General features: G+C 41.0%; 1 non-coding gene across 1 annotated transcript; it reads right to left on the bottom strand.

Annotated features, from left to right (window-relative positions):
• Positions 1 to 6,130: 6,130 nt before the first annotated feature.
• Positions 6,131 to 6,237, bottom strand: LOC141675567 (small nucleolar RNA R71). The gene has a single exon (XR_012556214.1). It is a non-coding gene; the product is annotated as a small nucleolar RNA R71 (small nucleolar RNA).
• Positions 6,238 to 7,190: the final 953 nt, after the last annotated feature.

Raw genomic sequence — 7,190 nt, 5'->3', positions numbered from 1 at the left:
CCTTATCCGTTGAAGTGTCACGTCAGTTACTATAAGTGAGTCTCAGCCGTTGATTCTTTACTCAACCGTTGATACAGATATACAGCGTTGTATGTAATTGTATTTAAGGTAGTTTTCAGAATTTCTATAGTTTTCTTTATTCTCGAAACGGCTGTAACTTACTTAAAATTATCATTTAATCATTTTATTACGTTTTAATTCAAGAAAGATAAAAGCCAATTGAACTCTTTCTCACTTACTCTTTCTTGCAATCTAGTATTCTCTTTCTCTCTAAATCTCAAGTTTTTCTCTGCAACCTTACTCAAACAATGGCACCAGTAGTCAAAATTATGTCTCAAACAGGATTTGTTATGAAAAGAATAATTTCATAGCTTGGTTGAAAAGAATGAAGGCCCATTCTGATTAGCACAAGATGATGGACTTCATCAAAAACTGCAAACTAAGCTATGCAATGCTGGAAGCCCCAACCATCTACTGTGAGGTGATTGAGGAGATTTGGACAACTGCAGAGTTCAACTCCACAGATATGACTATTGCCTTCTCTCTCAAAGGTAAGGACTATTGCATTAATTGTGATGATATACAATCTTGCTTTAAGTTGCCTGAGAAATATGCCATGACACCACACACTGATAAAGATGTCTCTGCTATACTAGATTCCATAGGCTATGCTTTTGATTCTGCTAGTTTAGGTAGTATTAGAAGGAAAGGCCTTAGGAAAGAATGGAGTTTTCTTGGAGATGCCTTTATTAAGATTTTCTCTGGGAAGATTAGCAATTTGATGCTATCACTTCATCTCTTGTTAATATGCTCTTTATGCTAGTTTCTGATAGGTACTTTAATTTTAGCAACTGTGTTATGCTAGGATTAGGTTCCAGATTAGGTAACAAAGCTAATAGACCACATAACATCTACTATGCTAGATTCTTTATGTTATTGGCTAACCATGTTGCTGAAGGTTTGGTTATATCCAATGAGAATAATAAACTCAAATGCTGGGCACAAGAGAAAAGGGTCCTTGCAGACCTTTTGAGAATGAACCTCAACAGCCAGGTGCCATTGGTATACTTGCCAATCATGAATGCACCACAGGTAAGTGAGGTAAATATTTCTATAACTCCTACTATTTCCAACCCCAATGTTTCTTTGCCTTCTAGTGTGGCTATGGAACCTGTGTCTTTGTCCAAACAGGCTCCTACCAAAGCCACCAAATCTAAAGTTCCAAAGTCAAGTCAAAGAAACCTACCTCTGTTGTTTCTCAAAAGACAACAGTTGTAACAACTACCATAAACCCTGAAGGGAAGTGAACAGGGTGTGAGTGGTGAGGGGAGGGTTGAACATTAAAAAGCCCCCCAGGATAAGGTGGGAGAGGTGAGTGGTACCCAAACCAGCCAAGCCACAGTCTCTCAAAAGACCGTGGTGGTTCAAAAGGAGTCCAGCACATCCCTAGTTGCATCCTCCCAAAAGGATGTAACTATTGAAAATAGTCCCCAACCAGGGATACAGAACAAAAGAGGGAGGGACAGTGAAGCCACACATTCACCATTTAAAGCCTTTTCAAGGAAGAAGAAGGCCAAAACCCTAGTTTCCACACAAGGGACACACACAGCACAGATACATCCACCAGTATATGTGCCTTCTCAAATTCAGCTTGATGTGATTCCAGCAAATGTGGAATCACAGCCCCATTCTCTCAATATAGAAACACACCATTCATCAAACTCTCCAACACCCTCTCTGGATGTGGATATGATATTCACATCAATTCCTGATTCTCCCTCATTAAAACTCAGGGAGGAGCCCCACTCAAAACCTGGTGATCATCATCTTTTAGATGATTTGTTGGATCATCAGCCAATTATTTCAGATGTAGTTGCAGAATCTGTGTCACCTCACTTAAAATCAATCCACACAGATTCAACAATTATGTCACTTTCTATATCTACATCTTTTCCTTCTTCAACGGATATCTCTCATCCGTTGGCAAGTAGTTGTTCTTCAACGGATAAGCTTAACAGCAGTTATCTGTTGATGCCATCAGTTTCCACTTCAACGGATATTCCTTATCCGTTGATGGTCTCTACACACTTAACAGAAACAATTCCAACTGTAGAGGACATTGCAACTGTACAATCACTTTTAGGTTTGAGGGAAGGGAGTGATCTTTTGAGTGAGAGGCTGGGTTGCTCCCAGGCAAAAGGAGAGGTTGAGAGTCACCATATGCATGCTATTTCTTCCAGCATGGCAAAAGTGAGTGAGAGGAGTGCCACCTTAGAAGGTGAGGGTGAGGGTGTGAGGGTGTGTGTGAGCCAGGGGGAGCCCCTGATGCAAGAACAAAGAGAAATTGAGAGAAAGGCAGGTACAGAAGCTATAAGGGTGGATCCAGCCATTGCTAGTGAGTTAATGAAAGTGGATGATGCAGACAAGGGAAGACAATTTCAGCAACTTTACAAAGCTGTCATTGATAACATTTCCTTGGATGCTGACACTTTTACTCACCCTGTTTCAGCCTATCAATTATTGGCTGCACAGGGCAATGTGGAGGCAGAACAGACACTACACATTGTACACACTTCAGAATCTCTTCTCAGAGACAAAGCTGCTGTCAACAGGCTGCCTTCTCAAGCTGGTGAGCCATCTGAAGAATTTGGAGTAAATTCTAATGATGATGACTCTAATTCTTTGAATGAGAGCATGAACTTAGGGGGAGTAGCAGGCCCAAGTTCTGTTCCTGATCTTCCTGCATGGGCATGGGCAAAACCATCAACACCAGGAGAGTTTGGTGTCACTTTGGTCAGACAAGTCATGACAATTCAGCAGGCCCTTCAGGAGACTCAGGATGCTGGTACCAAGGCAATTCTTCAAGCTCATCTGGAATCTCTGCATCTCTTGCAGTTGCAGAACTACCAGCAAAATCTAAGTGTGGATGAGCTTAAGCTGGACATTGCTGATCTGAAATCCTACAATGCTGAGAAATTGGATTCACTTATACCCTATGGTACTATGCAAGATTTGTTGGGGAGACTGAGGAAAGCATCTGATGCTGACAAGAGGCTGGCCAGATTGGAAGATAGGGTTCAAATCATTGAAGACTCTATGGTCTCCATCCTTCAGAATCAACAAACTCAAACAAATCTACTCATGCAGCTGGCACAAGCACAAGGCTTGACCCCTACCCTTGATGATAACAAAAAGGGGGAGAATAAAGGGGAAGGGGAAGGAGAGCCATCTACAACAGTTCAAATTTCTCAAGTGCTAGTTCCTGTCATCACAACTTCTCCAACTATTCAAGTCAAAGGAAAGCTAGATGGAATTGATCTAATCCAGATAGCAGCAGCTGAATTGCAAGTCAAAGAGCAAAGGAAGAAGATTGATGAAAAGATGCAACTAATATTTGGTTCTACAACTTCTCAATCACAATCTGTGAAGCATAGCACAAAAGTGAATCAATTATTGTGGAACTCAAGCCAGTAGGGAGGCATAAGGATGGAGAAACTTCTTCCAAAGATCTGCAACCTATGGTTCTCAAGCCCAACAACAGATCCAATAAGGACTCTACAAAGAATCCTCTAAAAGAGGTGGATTTTCCTCTTCCAAAAGCTGATGAGGACAAGCTTTTAGGTAGAAGTATTGCATATCTCAAAGAGACCATGGATGAGGCTGTAAGGAGAAATATGGCTATTATCTTCAGAGAGGGAAAGAGCATATGTGTGATGCAAAGACATCCCAAATTCTCAATAGCCAAGAGGGAAGAAACCAAAAGGTTGAAGGAAGAAGCCAAACAGCTAAAGGCTGACAAAAGAGCACAAGCAAAGCTTGAAAAACAGCTAAAGTCAAGTCAGGCTAAAGAACAGAAAGAAATTGAAGACAAAGGTGAAGATGAAGCTATGGGGGACATGGTTGGTACTGAGATGGAGGAAAGAAGTAAGGAAGAATGGCAGAAAGGGAAAAGAAAGAAGGTCAATACAAAGAGAAAGAAGGTAGATAAGACTGAAGAAACTGATAAGTGGCATTTTATACCACTTAGAACGTCTTAAAATGGCTTAAATTGGTGTCTTGAAATCAAGTATTTTGTGTATTTGATGCGTTTTTCTAGTGTTTATGCATTTCAGGGTATTAGTTGCATTTCAGAGGAGGAATCATCAAGAATAAGCCTTGGGATGTGTTCACCATTGCGAGAGGAAGAGAACGGGCAGATTACGGCGAAGAAACGGAGCAAACCGGGAATTTTTCCAGTAGGGTCCTGCGCGCCCGCGCAGCAATGCTGAGCGGCCGCGCAGCAGCCTTGCGCGCCCGCGCAGAAATGCTGAGCGGCCGCGCAGGGTCGGGGAAAAAGCTGAATTATTTTAGACTTCTACTTCTGTTTGGCTTCCAACTTCTATGTAATCTGAGTTTTATGGGACTATTATATAAGTAGATTTGAGACGTTTTCATAGAAAAAAAAAGAAGGAGATTATGTTTTAAATTGTGTTGGCGCAAGAAGCGAAGGAGATAAGGAAGAAGACCGATTTAGCATACTGCAGTGAAGAGGAAACATATATTCTTGTGATTCTTGTTTCGTTGTAACGTTGGATGCTAGTTTTCTTGCTTTGACTTATTTACTCTTGTGACGTACTCTGTTTTAATATAATTAGTTTAGTTATTATTTTCTTGTGTTGATTATCATGATTTCATATGAACCCATGATGGCGATAAGTTCTATTATGGGCTAATCGTGATCATGGGGTTGCAACGGATTTATTATGAAATTCTTTAGTTAATTGTTTAATACTTTAGTGTGTGATGATTGCATGATATCTAGTATTGGTTGTGCATATTCGTCTTATGTGCGTCGCGAACATATAAGATAGGGGGTTAATCTCTTGTGAAGCGACGGCGGATCTTGAGATTTAGAACTTGCCATGCTAGCATAGGTTCATGTACGTTGTGCATGATTAGTGGGTAACTCTAACATTTTTATTTGCCCTATGTAATCAAAAGGAATAACTTGTGCTTAAATCGTTGTGTTGTCAATTTCTGTAGACATATAGGAACTCAACATAATTGATGACTATTCAACTTCTATCTTAATTGTGGATGCTTGGTAGAATGGTATTAGTACAATGAAAGTTGGCTTTTATCAGTTTCGTGTTATTCGATTAATATCATCACTGTCACATACTAAAGGTAATAACAATGGCTATAGAAGGAAGTAATAATGAAGTTGTGATCTCATGAGTGTTTTATTATTGATAAATTGAAGTGTTAGTTAAGTGGTTAATTAAGTAGTTAATTATAGTTAATATTTAATCAACAATTTTAAGTGTTATTATCTTAACATTGAGAAGTAATCATACATTGGTGAGTGAGTTTAATTAGGCAATAACTTAGTCTGAGTCTCTGAGGGAACGAACTAGAAAGTATTCTATATTACTTGCGAACGCGTATACTTGCGTGAATATTAGTGCGTGATTTCGCCCTAACAAGTTTTTGGCACCGCTGCCGGGGACTCGGCGTATTTGTTTAGTTTATGTACTTACCATCATTGGTCATTAGGACTCAGTGATTAGGACGTAGTAGTTAATTACTCTTTTCGGTTGTGTTTCAGGTACTTTAGCAAGCGTTTATGCAAACTCGTTCTCGTGCTCGCAAGAGGACCTTAGATACAGCTGAGGAGAAAGACGAAGTTCTTGATACTCCGGAGAAGTTAGATTTTGAGGATTCGGATTCAGGAACTGAGCAGAAAGAACCAGTAAACATGGGAGATCGTATTGTTCAAGCTGATCCAGCTCTTATGGATTTTTCTCGGCCTAAAATTGATGACATTCAGTCAAGCATCCTTCATCCGGCTATTCAAGCTAACACCTTTGAGATCAAGCCGGGCACTATTCAGATGGTGCAGAATTCTGTTTCTTTTGGAGGAGCAGCAACTGAAGACCCCAACATGCACATAAGGAATTTTGTCGAGATCTGCAGCACTTTTAAGTATAATGGCGTGACTGATGAGGCTATCAAGTTGAGGCTTTTCCCATTCTCACTGAGGGATAAGGCTAAAGACTGGTTACATTCTGAACCAGGCGGGTCCATCACTACGTGGCAAGATCTTGCGCAAAAGTTTCTGGTGAAGTTTTATCCAATGGCAAAGACTGCTGCTATGAGGAGTGCTCTTACTCAGTTTGCGCAGCAACCTACAGAATCTATGTGCGAGGCTTGGGAACGCTACAAGGAAATGTTGAGAAAATGTCCACATCATGGAATGCCGGATTGGATGGTAATCACTGGTTTTTATAATGGTTTGGGGGCCCAATCTCGGCCCATGCTCGATGCAGCAGCTGGAGGCGCCTTATGGGCTAAAAGCTATACTGAGGCGTATAATCTTATAGAGACAATGGCTGCAAATGAGCATCAAAACCCAACTCAGAGGATGATGTCAGGCAAGGTAGCAGGTATTCTGGAAGTTGATACAGCCACCACTATTGCAGCCCAGCTCCAAGCGCTATCAATGAAGGTTGATTCTTTGGCTACGTATGGAGTTAATCAAATAGCTATGGTTTGTGAGCTTTGTACAGGTTCTCATGCTACGGATCAGTGTTCTCTTGTCAACGAATCTGTTCAGTATGTGAATAATTATCAGCGACAACAGCAGCCTGTGCCAGCGACCTATCATCCTAACAACAGAAATCATCCAAATTTTAGCTGGGGGAATAATCAGAATGCTATTCAGCCAACATATCAGCAAGGAGTAAGTAAACAATTTAACCCACCTGGATTCCAGCAACCACAGCAGTATGCTAGAAGGCAATCATATCCTCAACAGGGAAGTGCAGCTGCACCTACTAGTGCTGATTTTGAGGAACTTAAGCTGTTGTGCAAGAGTCAGGCGGTTTCTATCAAGACCTTGGAAAATTAAATCGGTCAATTAGCCAATGCAGTGCTCAATCGTCAACCTGGCACTCTTCCCAGTGACACGGAAGTACCAGGCAGGAAGGAAGCTAAAGAGCAAGTCAAGGCTATTACCTTAAGGTCTGGAAAAGTAGTTGATGCTGAAAAGGCAAAAGAAGTCGAAGCTGAAGTTAGAGATGAAGAATCTAAGCAAAAGGAGAAAGCGGCGGAACCAAAGAAGACTACTGTTGAACACACTCTGCCTGAGGCTAATACAGGGGAGAAACAGCTCTATCCTCCACCACCTTTTCCTAAGAGATTGCAGCAAC

The sequence above is a fragment of the Apium graveolens genome, chromosome 7 (assembly GCF_009905375.1).
Source record: "Apium graveolens cultivar Ventura chromosome 7, ASM990537v1, whole genome shotgun sequence".
Lineage (NCBI taxonomy): Eukaryota > Viridiplantae > Streptophyta > Magnoliopsida > Apiales > Apiaceae > Apium > Apium graveolens.
This window is presented reverse-complemented; position numbering and strand designations above follow the sequence as displayed.